Genomic DNA, 18,726 nt, shown 5'->3' on the forward strand with positions numbered 1-18,726 from the left:
ATGGTGGGTGAATGTAAACGGAACTTGGCAATCAAATTTCCTACAAAACACTTTATGGATGCAGAAGGGGGGAGAAGAGAAAAGACTGAAAAGGCATAAGAGGATTGGAGAGCTGAGAAGGAAACATACTGAAAGGAAAGGGGAACAAAACGAGCCCTATTCCAGCAATATGTTCTTGCCTGCAGTTACACTTGTTCCAATACAAGTTTAATGATGCAATCGGGCTTGCCATGCTAACTGACAGGTCTGGTTGTGCAAAATAATTGATCGTGCTCTCACTGATATTGGATCTAAAACCCAGGAGTAAAAGAAGAAAAGCCTGCATTCACAGCTACAGTGTGGATACTATCGAACGACAATTACCCAACAAGAGGAAAAGGGGGAAAGGACAGAGAAAATAATAGAGTAACAGTTTTTATACCCTCAGAAATTGGTCTTTTGAGGTTACATGTGTATGTAAACCTATAAAAAGAAGTGTCTTATTAAGGAGTGGCTCAAGAAAAATATATTTTTTAAGCCAAAAATATTAACTCCATAAATACATTATTGCCTAAGGCAAATCCTTCAGGGTACCTCACAGACTAGGCACCCTGCTTATACAACCACCAAAGGCCTAATGAAATCTCCTTCATCACTCTGAAGACCACACATCCCAATGTTTGTATCTACATCAAGAATAAAGTAAACAGAATCAAGTCTCTTCTTGTTAGTGCTATGAACGGCTCCTGGTATAATAAGCGATAAAGTAAAGATGAGTGCAAAACGTAAGAAGGGTTACAGACCAGAGTTGTTTTGATTTCTACTCATACATAGACAATACTCTCTAGATAAGTTTTTATAGCTGTTTATTATGGGCAGTAACAACACAGTGTATTTTCTGATTTTTCTCTTTATATGAGTGTGTGTGATTGTGTGCATTCAGATGTCCACCTGCTAATTATGATTGTTAATGCTAATGCAACATCTGGCTCAATCTGCTTCTCATTAAAGGAGCCATAGGAAAACACTATCATGCCAACTCACCAATGTCACTTAGAGGTGACCTATTATTGCCTGTTTTTATATAAGCTGTTATAGTCATGGAAACTTTAAACACCATCAAAGCTTTGTATAGCAATGTCAGCATTTGCACAAGTAGCTTAGGGTAATCTCTGTTTTGAATGGCGTTATATTATCACTAAAATCATATAGTCCTGATGCAATCGTCTCATCTGTATTTCCATCAAAATTGATCAAACATAATTAAAGCATAACAAAGCTGTATCTACTTGAATCATATTAGTACTATTCAGCCTCTTAACTGAACGTGCCACACTCTGCACCCCTCTAGAAATGCCATTTGTAGAAGGTCACAATGTGTATCTTTAATAACAGATACAAACTGGCTTCAGTGCAGGGACCCCTTCAGGGTGGAAATGGCTTGTTTTGTCTGCAGCAGTCCTAAACTATGCTGTCTGCTGCTATCGTGGTAATGCAAAATGTGCCAAATCTGAAACTGTGGGGATTACAAGTCTAAAGACAACACAAATAAGAATGTGTACATACATAAAGGATTATGTTTTTTCAAACCTTAAGGGGAACTACTTCTGGAGGTTTGAGCAGACAGCTGGTTCTAGACTGCTCATCTTTTCCCACACCAAGCTGGAGACAGGAGCTGTGATAAAATCCAGAAAGTACTGCACTGTTCCAGTCGAGGAAACTGATGTTGCTCTCCCTGCCGTCTGCGCATGCATTTACTAAATCATTATCATTTCGAACAAACATGATCTTCACCTGAGTTACCCTTTATTTAAACAGGCCGCCCTAAGGCTTCATAAGAGTTAAAGACAGTCCTACGTCCAACAGAAGGACAAAAAAAAAAAAAACAGAAGAAGAGGAAACAGAAATTGCAATGAGCTATTTAAAGTTAGGCCTTAAGCACTTCTGTCAAGTGAATCAGCTTTTTCCTTTTTTTTTCTTTCATTTTAGATGTGGAGTCTCAAATTTTAGCCCATAAGGCTATTATCAAGGCAACACTAGTAGCACGAGAGCATCTGTGCTCGCCTTTGGGCTTTTTCCTATACCCATCGCACCATGATGGTCTACGGCTCAAAAAATCCTGGGGCCTCGTAGTCATAGAAACCCACTCATGTATGAATGTTACTTTGTTTAAACATGACTCCAGGAGAAGACACAGAGAGGAAAGGACGGGACAGGAATGTCCTGGAAGACACGTCACGTGTGGGTGATGTAACAAGAAAGTGGAGGAAAAAAAGACTCGGTGTTTTGGTGCCCAAAAATGATGCAGACAAGAAGAAGCTGAGAGGTTGTGTGTGGGGCTTTCCTCACACAACTGTAAAGTATCTGAATGTAAGTAGAAGTTCTGTGGTGCTATCACAGTCTAGCAATAAAACATACTCCAAAAATCAAGAAGAGTTTCTCATGATTTAACTGGTTAACGAAACGGGACAGAAGACAGAACAGAAAGTTTCTATCATTACTTACCTGATCCACATGGTCTGTAAAAGATTAGCAGAAAACACCAGTCATTATGAATATATATTCACAGGTATTAGAGGAAGCCAGGAGTCAGGTTGCAGCATATTTTCAAAACCTACTTTCCTCTGTCTGAGTTTTAACCAATAATCCAGTTAGTCTTAGGTATGACATCTCCATTGGAGGCTGTATAAACACTGAACATGACCCCAGAGCATCTTTGTGTCAGGAGGAACATGTTGTATATGGAACAGTGGCTAAAAATAACCCAGTGTTAGCTTGTCTCTTTCTATCTTTTTATTAGTGTAACCCCCTGCAGTTGTTCAATTCAACAAAATTCCTTTAAAAGTAAATCAAAGGGACACTATTCTGGTTTATGTTTCAAACACGTTAAAGAAAAAGACGGAGCTGGAGGTTTTTATAATGTAAGAATGCATCAATAAAGGCATTTCATGAATGATGATTGGAGACACCTCAGTGAGTCTATCAGCAGCTAATGATTATGAGCTTTGTGACCCAGTAATGGAGGTGGTGACCTTCAGGGGTATTGTGAAAAGAAGGCGTGGGATGAAATTGAAGTAATATGTTCACAGGGTTATTGTGGATAAATCATTAAGACTACACATGCAGGCAACAAAAAAATTAAAAAAAACGTCTTACATATCGCACTTCATGCAGTCTGCCCTGCATCTAGCTTTCATCTCATTTTAGCCTGTGTGTGTGTGTGTGTGTGTGTGTGTGTGTGTGTGTGTGTGTGTGTGTGTGTGTGTGTGTGTGTGTGTGTGTGTGTGTGTGTGTGTGTGCCTCTCAGAGTGTGGCAGAGTCTGTCAGGCAAGGCAGTGACAGGGTTTCGGCCGCGGTCTGTGAACCTGGCTGCTCTGTTTAGCTCCGCCTGTGACAGAGAGCGAGGGGGACATCACCCAGCCGTGGCTGCCCCAGCTGAGCCAATCGGGCGTGAGCGCTTACGGTCACATCAGCGCATGCCTTTTGCCATGTGCAGCTCTGTGGCACAGATCCCCTAACATGCTCTCCACAGTTGTAGTGGCATTCTGCTGATGACTTGCATGTGTTTGCTCAGATAATAAAGGTAACTCTGTGTGTTTCATTAAAAAATATGTGTGCCCTCCTTCACTGCACCTGTGCTGATAATGTTTAACAGCATTATGTGATCACATGGCTGAAAAACAGGCTTCTAGTGTAACCGTATGTGCGTTTGCTATGAAAACTTTGATTTTGATTATTATGGCCCTCCAAAATCTGATACCAGTGACCTTTTGGGTCAAAAATGAGGTTTTTTTTTAGGATTTCCCAAATTATCCAAAATAACAAAGGGTGCCTCACCTATTTTTCAGCTGTAGTGAAACAATTTCAATGTAAATTCACCGTTAAATGTAAACTGGAGACAGAGAATGTTTGCCTTTAAAGGAAAAGCTGTCTCTTTTGAATTAAGACACAACTTTTATTTTGAAGGTCAACATTCTCAGTTTCTTTTTTGCATTGCACTTCTTTAAGTTTCACAAACACATGTCGAGCAGTTTGCGACTGTTTACACATAAGTCAGAACCTTCTACAAAACTATGGGAGTTTGCGGGAGTATGCTGGCAACCAAAGTAATCATAAGCACATTTTGGATGCAGCGAGATATATTTCTCTTTATAGGAATTTCATACTGGTGACTGCCAGCAATAAACAGTACAGCAGCCACTTGCCGACTGTTCGTGGAATAAGCACTTTTTCCTTGTGACCAGGGAATCGCTTACCTGTGTGAACGGAGCTTTAGCAATCACTTTTTACAGTTACTGCAAGCACCCAATTGCAACTGTTTGAAATACACCGTTTTTGTCAACCGGTCTCTGGGCCTGTGTGACTGTCCAGGGCTCGTTTTTTTTTCTTTTTCTTTTGACCTGAAACACATCCAGATTTAGTCAGATCCAGCTGTAACATTGTGAGGCCACAATTCCATCACCAAGTCAGAGTGACATCTGAAAACTAGAATAAATTTGAACTTATTCAAATCTGTAGATTAGAGCTGATGTATTAGAGTTGATAACGATGACATCATTGAACCCATTCTGTGAAACCTCAAATACAGCTCTGCCAAATTTAATTAAAAAAACATGATTTTAATCATTGTGGTATTTTGTATTTTTTCATTGAATGGGAAACTGTCTATTGTACACAAAATAATTTTGTATTATTTATAAAATAAAGGACATTAAATGCATTTGTGTGATTTTTAGATTTTATTTTAACAAAGCACATGAAGAAGATGAGTTATACACTGAAATAGTACATGGCTATTTTTAGATATAGCAAAAACTCATTCACTGAGGTAGTATTTAGGGTTCATCTGAGTGCAATGATAGTTTATCATATCAATGACTGTTTTTCATGTTGGTCTTGGAAAAAAATGAGATCACTTCATGCAGAGGAAACAGTATAAACGCCATGCAAAGAATTTTACTGAAGAAAAGTCACATCAACAGTCCTTAAATTTAACCTTTACATTACCTGTTATTATCTACATTCATTTTAATCCTATCCTTATACATTTACATAAGAGATGCTTATTCTTGTAGAAAGCATGCCTTGAATGTTTCCCTGTAGTTCATTATTTTTTCCTCTGAACAAATTTATGTTGTTCAGAATTTCACGAGATCTGCATATTTAAATGTCTCAAGCTGTAAAAATAGTCAATTTGTATAATCCCAACAACACTCATAGTAAAAAATCCAAACTGTGCGTTTTTAAGAAGAAGAAGAAAAAGTAGATGCATTGTCCTTTTATTATTACAGTGCTTCTTTAATCTTCAAAATTGACATATTTAATGTGTGCTTTTCAACTAAGTCTCTCATCTGCCATTACCCACAGAAATTTGTTTTCATTTACTCTTTCAATATCGATCCCACTTACTTTAATTAATGGATTGAAGTGTATTTAATACATTTTTCAAAATAACATTATTTTAAGTTTATTTGAATTTAATGTTCATTTCTTCTTATCATGGATGACATCTGTCCTTAAAAATATTACACCCAAGACAATGATATTTCAAATGGGGAGTAAAAAGGTTAAAAAGAACAGACAGGAGAGTAATGTGAGGGATGTCACAGGTCCCCCAGGCCACAATACTTCCTGTACTCTTTACTGACTACTCTTAGGGGGAACCATGGCAATTTTTGAAACAAAATTTAAGATAAAACATTACAAGCTTTTCATTCTCATAAAGAAATGTTCCTTAAAATTAACCTGCATTCTATCAAACTAAAACATGTTTAAAACACACTCAATATAACATTTTTCTATGGTAATTGCAAAAAACTTATTTCAGTCTTTTTTCCAAAGAAGAAGAAGAATGTCGAGCTTTTCAATATTTTTTTCAAGTATATTTAAACATATGATGATTAATTTAAATTCTTTGTTTTGGGTACATTCCCTCAGCCTTTAAAATGTTATAATGGGTATTTTCCAAAATTTTGAAAGAAAAATTAAATGAATCAACTAAGAGTATACACAGGCACAGTAATTGTTAGATTTCTAATAATCGGAAGCAAAGAAACCCAAGAGAGTTTGGTCAGATATATTAAAGATGCCTTCACATATATATATAATTTGAGATACTAAAGAACTTCTGATGATTGTCAGACTGACACTTTACATTAATACAAGTTTACCAACAAGAGGAGATTAAGATGAGCAACCGCAGACAAAACCAAAACAACAGGTATGAGTCACATGAGCACACAGTGCAGAAGCTCAAACGTTACCTCATCACTGCTGAACCCGGGAATGTGAGTAAACCACAGGAAAGGTTGTGTCATTGGTGAGTGACAGTGAATGAAAGACATCTCTCTGCCCCCATCCCTGTCACGTTGTGACTCCGCCCCTCCGATGACCCGAGGGAAGTGGCATAAGACCTGTCACCCCGAATCACAGCCTGGGCTATGACAGCTATGCTCATATGTAAATGTGTCAGCATACACAGATTCGTGAGCAGGACATATCAGTTTGAATATGCATGTGCAACACTGACTGAAGCGCAAACATCTCTGTACATGCAGGTCTCGGTACATCTGCATGTATGTTTCCAGGCTCATGGTATGTATGTCTAAGCTGATCCCAGTATGTCATAGTGACATTCCCAGTGGGAAGGTCCCTCACGACTGTTTTCATTTGCTGGACTGCCCGTATGTCTTCATGAGTGCTGGGTAGGTGAAAGTGACATCCAATTTCATCCACACTCACGGGGGGTTCTCTCTGTCTGTCTATATCTTCTTCTCTTACAATAAATGTCCCCTATTGTGCCTTCTGCAAGGAGGCATTTACTCGTTTTCTCTGTTTCACATCAGTATAAATGATTTTTACCTGTGGTCTGTTTTGAATATGTCATACTGGAATGGGTGCTAGTAATTAAGGATGTAACTGTGCCATTTATTTCAATTAAAGCTGAATAAATTTACTTCCTTCTTAGCATTTACATCACATTGAATGGCAGAAAAATTCACTTTCAAAAACTATAAAATCCAACAAGCTAAAGCTGTTGACATACCTAGTTAGTGCTGTGACTAATTATTAGTTATTCCATTAGTTATTCCACTCCAAAAATGGAAGTTATATTTTAACCCTCTCGGGCTCAAATTAAACTTTTTGTTGCTAATGCACAACCAAGTCCTTTAGTGGTACTTCTGAGTAAAAAAACTCGTAAAATATGTATGTGGGGTAATCAGGTTGTTAGTTTTTAACTGTTGAGGAAATGTTTCTGCAATGAGATGAGAGGGTTAATGGGAAAATCCTACTCATTATTTTAAAGCATTAATTTGAAAAGAATCATTAAATATTGAATGGCCTTGCTCCCGAATACATCATAGACCTACTAACCTCTTATCCACCTGGGCATTTATCTTGATCTTTAAAAGTATTCTGCTGGTTTTCAATCTGCCAATTAAGAGCAGAATGGCAACTTTATTTCCCTGAAAGATTCTACTTTAAAAATTCTTTTATTGAAAGGGCTTTATAGATGTTTGATTTATGGCATATATATTTTAATATTATTTTTTGCTCCTATTTGTTGTTTTTGTAAATGTTTACTTTCTTTCTGTGAAGCACTTTGCAGCTTTATTGGGAAATTGCTTTATAAATTAAGTTTGTTATTCTACAGTTAGAATTAATGCCCACTTATGAAAATTGTTGCTACTTAATTTCCTGTTTACTAATCAACATATTAATCAAACTCTACAGGGAAAGAGTGTGTCATAGAATTATATCGCAATACTGCAGTTTTAAATCAAAGTACACAGCACTACTGCATTGCAGGGACTTTGCGATCTGGACACGTGTATTGCACGACTACGACATGCTGCAGCAATACAACTAGGATGACACAAAAATCCTGGTGTTCAGGATTCCCTTTGTTAGACAAAATCAGACACTCCCCATCGCCTGTTTTTAGCTAAAGATTCGGAGATCTGCTGTGGCATCACGGCGACACGTGCACCGACACAACTGCGAGGGGTCAGGGCCGACTCCAGGGCTCGTTTTCCAGAGGAGTCATCCTGAGTCACAGAGAGCATGCACAACCCTCCCCTACTCTTTGATGCCCAATATTTAAGGTCTCCCCTTAAATATCAGGCACGCAGGACACAGAGCATGCTCAACTGCACTCACATGCACACATCAAACTACAATAATCTCACCACTGAACTTACTTAATTTGGGAAGCACATGAAGGTCAAAATCTGTTTAGTTTAGCTTAACGAAAAGTATTTGCAAAACATATTAAAAATCTTCAAAGTTATCTTAAGAGACCAGATGCAGTTAGTTACCAGTTATTTTTATATCAGTGTTGTGAAACAAATTTCAATATTTTCACTAAATCTTCTAAATGAAATTATTCTCCCAGAATCATTTGCTCATTGCAGAAACATTTCCACCACATCATGCAAATCCGTAAATTAGATCCCAACTGTACTACCAAAGACAGCCAAGTTATAAACAAAGTACAAATGTGCATTTATAGAGCAAACATGGAAGTAATGCAGCAAAACGCACATTCTGCTCTAACTATCATTTGCATTTGGTGACTTCTTAAAATTCTAAACGCTCGGTAATTACAAAGAGAGCAAGCCACCTTCCTTCTGCTCTTACTTTAAAGTCATTTACAGGAACTGGCAACCAGAAATTGCAGAGCAGAGTACACAGTGTCAAGCAGAGGGAATCCAGACTAGTTGGCAGGCATAAAGACACTTTTCCCTCAGTGTGCTGCACTCTGAGGATTAAGCCTGCCTGTGTGCTCACGTCTGCTAAACAAGATATAGACATAATACCTTGATGTTTCATGTTGGGCAAAGCCAGTTAGGAGACGCTGCAGTGGCGAAGAATCTCCCAACATCTCTACATTTTTCCCACTTTATCTACTACACTGCACTCCCTCGTCACTCAAACAGTTTTCTTTGAGGTTCCAGTAACATTGCATGTTTTGATGACTGACGGTTTTGTGCTGCACAACACCTGCTTCTAATATGCAAGTAGGGATAGGTTTTTTTGAAGTAGTGGCTGAAAGCATAAAATTTAGCTCTTACTGTACTGGCTCCACATCACACATTCTGAAGGAAAGAACTGGAAAAAGCAGGAAGTGAATTACTTCATTTATTCAAGATAGCTGCCATAAAGCATGTAATTGACTTAAACACATCCCGCAGATATTTCAGCTGACAATTATGGTAATTGCAGACGGCTGATTTAGTTGCAAGTGATTATCGTAAAATAACGTTCGAATAACAGCACAAAGGTAGATAATTTGATACAAATAATATATTTTAGAGATTAAGGCAGTTTTCAGCGGTGGAAACTAAAAGAGGAATTTCATGGTTTTAAAACTACTTTGTATTAATGATTCTTTACTGCTATTATTTACATTTGAAGAGTTGCAGGGCTTCATTGTTGCTGTTATCTTGGGTGCCTAACAAAATACACTGTAATACTGTAGTCAAAGGAGCTTGCAAAGAAAAGCGTCTGGACTTCTATAAGTTACTTGAAGACGTTTCACCTCTCATCCGAGAAGCTTCTTCAGTTCTAAGGTCAAATGGTGGAGAGTCCCAGATATAAGCCTAGTGGGAGTATCCCCCCACAGAGGGACAAAAGGACCCCCTGATGATCTGGGTGTGGGTCCCAATCAGCCAGGGTTTCAGGTGAGCTCATTGTGAAACCTGGCCCCACCTTATCATGTGAATTCCTGAGGTCAGATGGCCCAGGATGTGAGTGGGCGTTAAGGCGTCTGGGGAGGGAACTCAAAACTGGATTATAGATGGCAGACAGTTGGTGTCGTAAACCACCGCCTCTGTTCAAAGATGGTCGCTCACAGTGGACATAGATGGCTTCTTTCACTCCTCTTTCAAACCATCTGGAGGAGTGACCTTAGAACTGAAGAAGCTTCTCGGATGAGAAGTGAAACATCTTCAAGTAACTTAAAGAAGTCCAGATGCTTTTCTTTGCAAGCTCCTTTGACTACGATGACCTGGATGACTGAGAACCTTCACAGACATGTAATACTGTAGTATGTAATACTGTGGTGTCAAACCTAAAATGGGCAGGAGCATCAAACTAATGCAAAATAACTTAATACAAGAAAACATGTTTTGCTAATTTTTAACCTGTTTCATAGAATAAAAATACATTGTGAAATTTTACAAAACAGATAATGAATCATACAATAAGATGTATGTAGACTTTCGGAAGCAAACATATTTCACTTCTTTATGATTCAAACATCCAACTGACATCTATAAACTTTTCTTACATTTCCACTCTTGTGTAGTAATATTGGCATCAAAGATTTTATTTTGAATCCGAAAAAAATTATTATTGACTTCTCCGCCATTGAGCTGTGATCCTCAAACTATGCAAAATATTGTTTTCGTCAAAAGTCCTACAAAGGCTCAAGAAACTTGAATGCATCTTCATTTTAATTAAGGAGCATCATACTAAATTTTAACTGTAAATTGAAAGAAGACAATGCTAATGCATTCTACATTATACTGCAGTACTGACCATTCATAGTAAGCCATAATGAGATCTATACATGAACATTTAATACACTGTATCCTGTGGCTTGGTCCTGAGCCAAGCAACAGGAATAGACTCATTCAACTGAAACAATCCGACTAATAACATGTATTAACTTTTTCATTTTTTACACATGGAGCTTTTAAAATGTGCAGCTTTAAAGTATTTAGGAATATAGCCCCACGTCCACCAGCTACAAAGGTAAAATGTTTCTTACATATGTACATATTTGTACAGGTACATTCAAATATACATATTTTAATGCATATATAATCAAAGCTTAAGCTTAACACGTCCTCAATAACTAGTGCATTTCTTTCATTTCAGGTACGTGACATTCTGTAGTGTACATCCTAATTTCAAGCTTTGATCTTGCGATTTGGAAATCATCACATGCTTTTTCAGCAGAGCGGATAGCCTGCTTGGTCTTTTTCTTTTCTTTTGTTTGTCTCTTCTGGACTTGACTTAAAGTTACATTTTTGGGGGGATTACTGTAAAGGCTCAGCACTTTTCTTCTTTCTTACTTCATTTTTTTCCTTTTTTTTTTTTTTGCTTTTTTCTCTTTTTTTTTTGCTTTGATCGATTGGATAAATCAACTTACCAGACACCTAATGTAACATATCTCCAACTTTTCTGGGACATCTTCTGGTCATTTAGTAAACATCCATGCACAATTTATCACTTATATCTGCCAGGTCATGAGTTTCTTTAGTGTCCCCAGGGGTGAAATAATGCAAAAAAGCATTGTATTGAATATAAAAAGAGGACAGTAACGCATTCATCATGATACTAACTGATGGGGCATTTTCTTGCTGCCAAAGAGAATGTGCTCCTCATCTTTCTCGCAGTGCTGGAGTACACAGGGGGGGACTTCCCTTCCCTTCCTCCCATACTGGCGTAGGTTCCACCCCCATTGCACAGTGAGAGTTAAATAATGGTCTCCAGTGGGGTACAAGGGTAAAAAGGTGGGGGGAGAATCCAACAGCACAGATGGACTGCCTTGCAGAGTAGTTTCACATGCAGAAAATGTTAATTAAATCTATAGTTTGCAAGGCTGTGAAATGCCAAAACTGCATTTACTTGATGGAAATATAGAACAAAGAATGGAGGGCAAATGGAGGTTGACATGTTGCTCTTAGAATCCTACCAAGGAATAAATTCAAAATAAATACATAGCATCCATATGTTATGTGCAAAGTAAGCATCACTCACTAGCCCTAAGCTCTTTCACTGGCAATATCCCAAATCCATCACAATAGCTGCACATATAGCGAGGATTTTTCTGAAGCACAGGGGGAGAAACTCATTATGGAGGCTCATATGTGAGACACTGCTCGTATGGCATTGACAAATGCTCGACAGAGAAGCCAATGCGGCATAATTCAAAGACGTCCAGCACAATGAAAGGGTTTCTCATCATGGTGAATAATGCTGGGTGCTGGCTGCTTCTCAGCTTTAAGTGGTGGGAATGTTACTTTTGATATATTGACTTCTGGATTTATGAAATAATCCCTGAATCAGCGAATATATGTAGGTATGGAGCACCACGGATAAAGACACTCACAAAAACCTGGGGAGTGCTTTTAGGTATTTATTTATTTTTTAATTTGCTGTCTTTATATTCTGATTTGAATTGATTTTTTTTATATTAAAATATATATTTTTTAAATACACAGTTATTTACATCTGGAATGGTATGAACAACCTTATTGTTATATTCTTTTAGTTTAAGCACATTTCATAAGAAATAAACCTGAATTATAATGAGCTTTACTGATGCAGATAACATTTTTGGTCTAATTTAAATAATTCAAATGTTGCCAAAATTCTATTCATAAATTTAAATCAATGCAAACCTCTTAAAAGCTATACATATACGTCCAATACTTGTGAAATCAATTCATTAATTATACAAAACAAAGATTTTACCAATAATGCCATTATAGAATCTGCATGCGATTCAACTAATCTCAAAAGCTCCTGCGGGATTTAACGAAACCCTGAGGAGAATCCCTGCACCGCCCTCTACATCATCTACATGCTGATATGATTTGAGAATAAATGGGTTTGGTTTTGTTTCTCAAAGCATACACAGCGTGGATTTTTAACCTATATTTGTTTTCTGTTGTGCGGATATGTGTCTCTGAATTGACAGTTTATATTAATTAGACGTGTCGTTTGCAGCTCCTTCCCCAAAGCACACTTGTACAAAGAAGTTGATTTCTTGTTGCTCACAGCTTGGCCTTGACCACTCTGTTACACATGCCAAACAACAGAGGAGATTCGGTCCAACAGAAATGAAACGAAAAGCTGAAACCGTCTTCTGTGCGTTATGGTGCCAAATGGTGCGTCTATGACCCCCCAAGCAACCTTAGCAGGGTGCCCGCTGGGTTAAATTAGCCTCTTTAGGAACAAAGGAGGGACACTGTAACACTATTACAGCAATTGACAGGCGTATTCTTACCGCTATGCGAGTCTGTGAGGATGCTTTAAGATATAAGATGATCCGTTTTTTGGGAGGGAAAGGTCGTTTTGGACTTGGTGAGGTCCAAACTTGAATCCCGCCGTTGATTATCAGCTCCACTTCTCGGGAGGAACCAGCAGGATGTTTCACTATTGGGTTTCAATTTAGTCTCAGAGCATCACTACGAGATGTGTAAGCAGTCTTTGTCCATGCCAGCCACGCTATTCTGTCTTCGGTCGAGCTACGTCGATTCAACTATGTGGTCTGTTGCGTAAAACCGGTGCCAAAATTCCTGCGGGCCCATTCCATTACAGCGATGCTAAACAATAGTCTGGTCATCTTGACAAGAACCGAACCCACACCAGCTCTGATAACAGCTGTATCGGCTTTTTAAAACCAAATCTTCAGCGCTAGTTTGTCCATATCACTATGACCGGCTCGAGAATTTGCTAATAAATACGTCAGCGGCTCACATGTGCCATTTGGCTCCAGCGTTGTCTTTCGGGTTCCTCGTCTTGTCCTCACAGGGGGAGTGAACAGTGGAGTTGCTGATCTGTTGATCACTGGAGGTCCACCTCCATCCAGCGGTGTCCTTGTCTCGTATTTATCGGGAACGGAGCCTTCGCCGTTTTCCACATGCAGTCTGACATTAGCTGAACGCGGATATCGATGAGTGACAGCTGGAGTCTCTGACTGTAAGCTTGGAGACCCATCTTTGCAGGAGGGGAGCAGCGATGTTGCGCGTACGTGTCTTTGGTAGTGCGCGTACCCGACAGGTCACACATCTCGGGTCCATAAACATCTGCCTAAGGAAAGGGCAGTTTGTACTTGTAGTCTTTGTTTGTGGTGCAGCCGTTCAGATATCACAGTTAGAGGCTCGGCGTATTTCTGCTGTTTTATAATGGAATAATCAATAGGATAATTATCTGCTATGGTATCATTTGAATACAACATTTAATATATTTTTATAAAAAAGCACTGGGAATGTTAGAGGTAATACTTATTTATTTATTCAAATTAGTATTGCCATGAGTTTATGTTCTTAATCTGCTTATCCACAATTAACGGAAGACGCTGGTGGGGTCTCAGATATATTGGGGGCGGGGACGGGGGGGTGGGGGGTGGAATGTGCTATTGTACTGCAAGTGTATTTCCTTAGTATGGCAATGAGGCATTATAAATAAAATGTGTGTCACTCTGGAACACTTATATGGGCAATATTAGATAAACCCAGTTTCAAAGGCATCGTTTCATTTTTGTTGGCACACTGGGGTGGAAGATTTACAGATTCGGTTTTGGAAATATATTTTTATTACCTATTAAATTTAATAGAAGGGTAAAAAAAAATATATGTATTTTGACCGTGATTTGGGAAAATATGGGCTTTGGGGAAAATTCTATCCATTTTTCACAAACAACAAATAGTCCTCACAGTTGATTTTGCTCCATTAATGACTTATAGTAATTATACTTCTTTCTGTTTTGCAAGCCTGTCATAGTGCAATAAAAATAACATGTTTTCTACTCATCAGTGCAAATCTAATCTATCAGCCAATCACATGGAAGCAATCAGGCATGGTCAACAAGGCCTGCTTAAGTTCTAACTGAGCATCGGAATGAGGAGACAATGTCATACGTTATTTTGAACATGGCATGGCTGTTGGTGTCAGTCTGGCTGGTCTGAGTATTTCAGAAACTGCTGATCTGCTGGGATTTTCCCAAACAGCCATCTCGAGGATTTACAGAGAATGCAGAGCATCTCTGAATGTACAACACAACACGCTGAACCTTGAAGCCAGTGGGCTACAGCAGCCGAGCTCACAAGACCTGGACAACAGAAAACTTCAAAATGTGGCCTGGTCTAAGTTTGAGTTTCTGCTCCAACATTTAAATAGGATCAGAATTTATACTAAACAGCATGAAAACATGGATCTGCCATGACCACTCCTTTATGACCACCATGTAAATTATGGTGGTCATGTCACAAAGCTGAAATCATCTTAGTCTGGTTTCTTGAACATGAAAATTAGATCACTGTACTCAAATGGCCTCCACAGTCACCAGATATCAATCCAAATAAGCTACTTTAGGGATGTGACAGGAAGGAGGATTCCCATCATGGATGTGCAATCAACAAACCTAAAGCAGAACTGTGATGCTATGATGTCAAAATGAACCAGAATCTCTTGATGTTTCCAGCACCTCGGTGAATCTATACCACAAAGAATAACGGCGGTTCTGAAGGCAAAGGAGGATCCAACAGAGCAAGTAGTAGCAAGGCGTTACTAATAAAGAGGCCGGTGAGTGTAGATGTGAATTTTCTTTCAGCTAGTCTGAAAGAAGACATTTTATGAAATAAATCTAAAAATAAAATCAAAAAATTTCAAAACATGCTCAGAATGTTTGTAATGTTTTGCTAAAAAAATGTTTTGTTTACATTATAAAAATATTTACAGCAGTCAAGAGGAAATTTAATTCAGAGCAAATGGGGGACACTTCTCTTCCCATAAAAGCAAACTGGAGAAATACAAAAAAAACCCCTAAAAAATAAAGAAAGAAATGCAAAGTTAAAACTGTCTTTATTTAGCAAGATTAGTCTTGGTCTAGTCTGGTGTAGTTTCGTTTGTGGTCCAAATCCATAAAGAACAAATAAAGTGTCAATTTGACGTACTTGGCTTTTATATGGGAAAAAAAACTAGGTTAATTAATTTAACCATTGACAAAAAACAATGAATAATTATTGGGCTGCAAATGATATCCTTTTTTTTTTTTTTTGCCTGTCCCGTTTGGCTCTTTTGCCATCAGAATTATTGTCTAAAGCCGAAGAAAGATGCCCAACGGATTTACTTTACCAAATTGACCATCCCAGCCTTGCCGTAATGGTCCATTTGATTCACCTTTTATTGTTTATTTTATTTTCACTTGCTGAATACGGGACAGACTTGACTGGGGGAAAGAGGGGGAGAAAGAAAGAAAGAGGGAAAGAAAAACAGCTGAGAAGAGGGACGGGGGAGAAGGGCAAAAAACAAAAACGATATCCAAGGAAGTGACTGAAGGGATCAGGGTTCTTCGATTCCTTACAGTGAAAAGGGGCTTACAGATGAGTAATTCGTGAAATGATTTGGATCACTTCAAGGTGTTCTACCATTCATTACCATCTCAATCGCACCACTGAGTGAGGGCCCACGTCTGGTCTCAATCTGCTTGTTTAGAAGGCCTCAAGCATGGGAACACATATGGTTCATTTGGCAAATTGAGACAGCTAGCAGCTTTGAGGTTGCAGCTTCATTGTTCTAAAGGCGGGGTGGCTCACGAGTCCATCCACCCTCTCTGATTCTGCAGGCACCCATGCATGTGCAGCCTCAATGAGTATGTGAGCTAAACTCTGGCATGAACTAACCTCTGGATCGCCTGATAGGAAATGAATCAGTACTGTTGGTTCTTTGGGTGCCCGCGGGTGCAGGAGTCACACAGTCATGTGTTTCTTTGTGTGCCAGATCAAATCCCCTACCTCAGATTTTCATGGATCTGCTGGAAGGTAGATATGAAAGGAGGAGCAATAGGATATATTCTGGGAAGGTTTGGAAACATCGTTCAGATCGACGGCCTTTTTTACTTATGAGAAAGCAGGCCCCTGGTGCAGACGTATGAAAGGCCTCAACAAAGCAGCAAGACATCCAGTCTGAAAGTACTCGTTGTTTGTTTTGCTTCACTTTGTATAGTTTTTTTTTCTTTTTTGCCTTCTTTGTAGTTGCTGTAGTCATGACATTGTTTGGAGGCTGACTCAACCTTCATCATCTTCCTTCAGCGAGTAGATAATTGTGGCTACATCTTCGCTATAAACAGATTCTTATTATGAAACTGTCTGCCTGGACTCTCAGTGCCTATAGCTGTCCACGTTGTGCCGGATAATCCAGAGGGAGAGATTCGCTCATGATGTTAGCAGGAAGAGACAAGTGTGATTGAGTCATAGACACATGGCAGAGCCTGAGAGGTGTGTAGTTGCAGTGAGAAAGGAAAGCACGAATAAAAAAGTAAGAGCAGAGGACGGACAAACTGTGGGAAAGGGTGACTGATGAGATGTTGAAATCAGATGAAGATGCAAAGGAAAAGGCCTGACTGAGGAGGAGGAGAGTGCCCCTAGTTGGCCCTATACCACGGCAGAACCTTGCTCCTGTCTATATTTAGCACAGGGACCACAGATTGTAATGACTGCTCCGGGGCCTTGTGTTCAGACCGGCAAGAACTGCTGCCATCCGTCTCTGCGCCCGGGGCCAGGCACGATCTCACGCCAGCACATAAGGGAGGAGTGATGGGACCGTGTCTGAGTGCACGCTTACTTAACAAATGCGCAGAGTTGATCATATTCTTTTAGAACAGAGGTAACTGGATGTAAACCTCTGACAGAACCTGCATCTAAATACATCAATGAGAAAGGAAGCTTCGCTGCTCATATTAGTGAGTTCTTGTTCACAAATATCCAATTCCTTTCAATTCTCCTTCCCTGAAGCATTTGTAAAGGGCAGAGAAACCCCCACCCCACCCCTGCTATCTACCCACATTTGCCAAAAATAAATAAATACACAAAAATCACTTGTCACCCTGAACAGGATTGACATTCAGTCCAAATGTCAAAAGTAGCTTGCCATTTTCAACTCTTCCTATTCCAGGGCTAACCTTCCCAATCTCCATCACCTCCGGGACTGTTTGAGGGATTGTCAGTGGTGAGTGATGAAGGACCGAGCTGTTCAGACACTGCTGTGCTCCGAAGGTGTGACAAGATACGCCAACCAATGTGTCCTGAAGTGAAGTTAAAAGCTGCTCTTTAGAGTTATAATGTACTCAGTATATAGGTTTTGTGTTCAAATGCTTACACCCTACAGGCTTGAAAGTTTCATCTTTCACCAAGAGCAGTGGCTGTGGTCAGTTTGAAATCAAGTTTCACAGCAGATGGTGCCTCTCAAACTGCTCCTGCAGCATTATCCACTTCTCTGCTGCTGATTTGGCTGGAGGATCACTCATTGTGTAACTTTAAACTGCTCAAAAAGACGGTCTCCTAAATGCTGAGTTGCAGGCAGTTCTTCATGCTTTTATTGGATTTTTCAGGAGTTATTTGGGATACTGCACCACCAAACTTTTGGAAAACAATTCCCATACAAAACTCCCCCAAAAATATCAAACCTGCATTTAAGTAATGCTATACTCTGTAAGTTACATAAACTGACTTCTGGTGATCCCATCAGTTGAGAAGGCAGTTTGTATTGTTTGCCAAATTTTATCCTGCCTATAGATGAGCTCTTAATATACTTGGGCAACTGAAAACTCATAACCAAGGCCTTTAGAAACTATTATATATGGATTTATGATTTATGAAGCATCCTTAAAAACCCAATCACATCATTAAAGTGGATTTTATATGACAGCATTATATAAGTTATTGACACCTTTAAAAAAAAATCCTGGCATTGTTCATTTTACATTCTTAGCTCCTTCCTGTTAAATTTGAATTCACACAACTTCACAGCTACAGAAAAGTTACACAGCGGGCCAATTTTATTTCACTGTAAATGTACTGCTGATTAGCCTGACACAAATTTGGATAACCCTACCCCTTCGTCTAATTACCTGAAATTACCTGAGCCACTCCACATTCTCTACACACCATTGAAACTACATCCATAGGAAGAAGTCATTTGTTGGGTTGTGTCACTTCCAGGCCTTTTAAG

At 39.0% G+C, this 18,726-nt stretch overlaps 1 protein-coding gene across 2 annotated transcripts in view; it reads right to left on the reverse strand.

Moving 5' to 3' along the window:
• Nucleotides 1-13,738, reverse strand: part of gjc1 (gap junction protein gamma 1) — a 45,405-nt gene extending 31,667 nt beyond the window's left edge. For both annotated transcript variants that reach the window (XM_026164311.2, XM_026164312.2), the window contains exon 1: nt 13,001-13,738. The gene's annotated coding sequence lies outside the window, so the exon portion shown is untranslated. The remainder of the gene's footprint in view (nt 1-13,000) is intronic.
• Between the last annotated feature and the right edge of the window lie 4,988 nt (nt 13,739-18,726).

This window comes from Astatotilapia calliptera, chromosome 4, assembly GCF_964374335.1.
Source record: "Astatotilapia calliptera chromosome 4, fAstCal68.1, whole genome shotgun sequence".
Lineage (NCBI taxonomy): Eukaryota > Metazoa > Chordata > Actinopteri > Cichliformes > Cichlidae > Astatotilapia > Astatotilapia calliptera.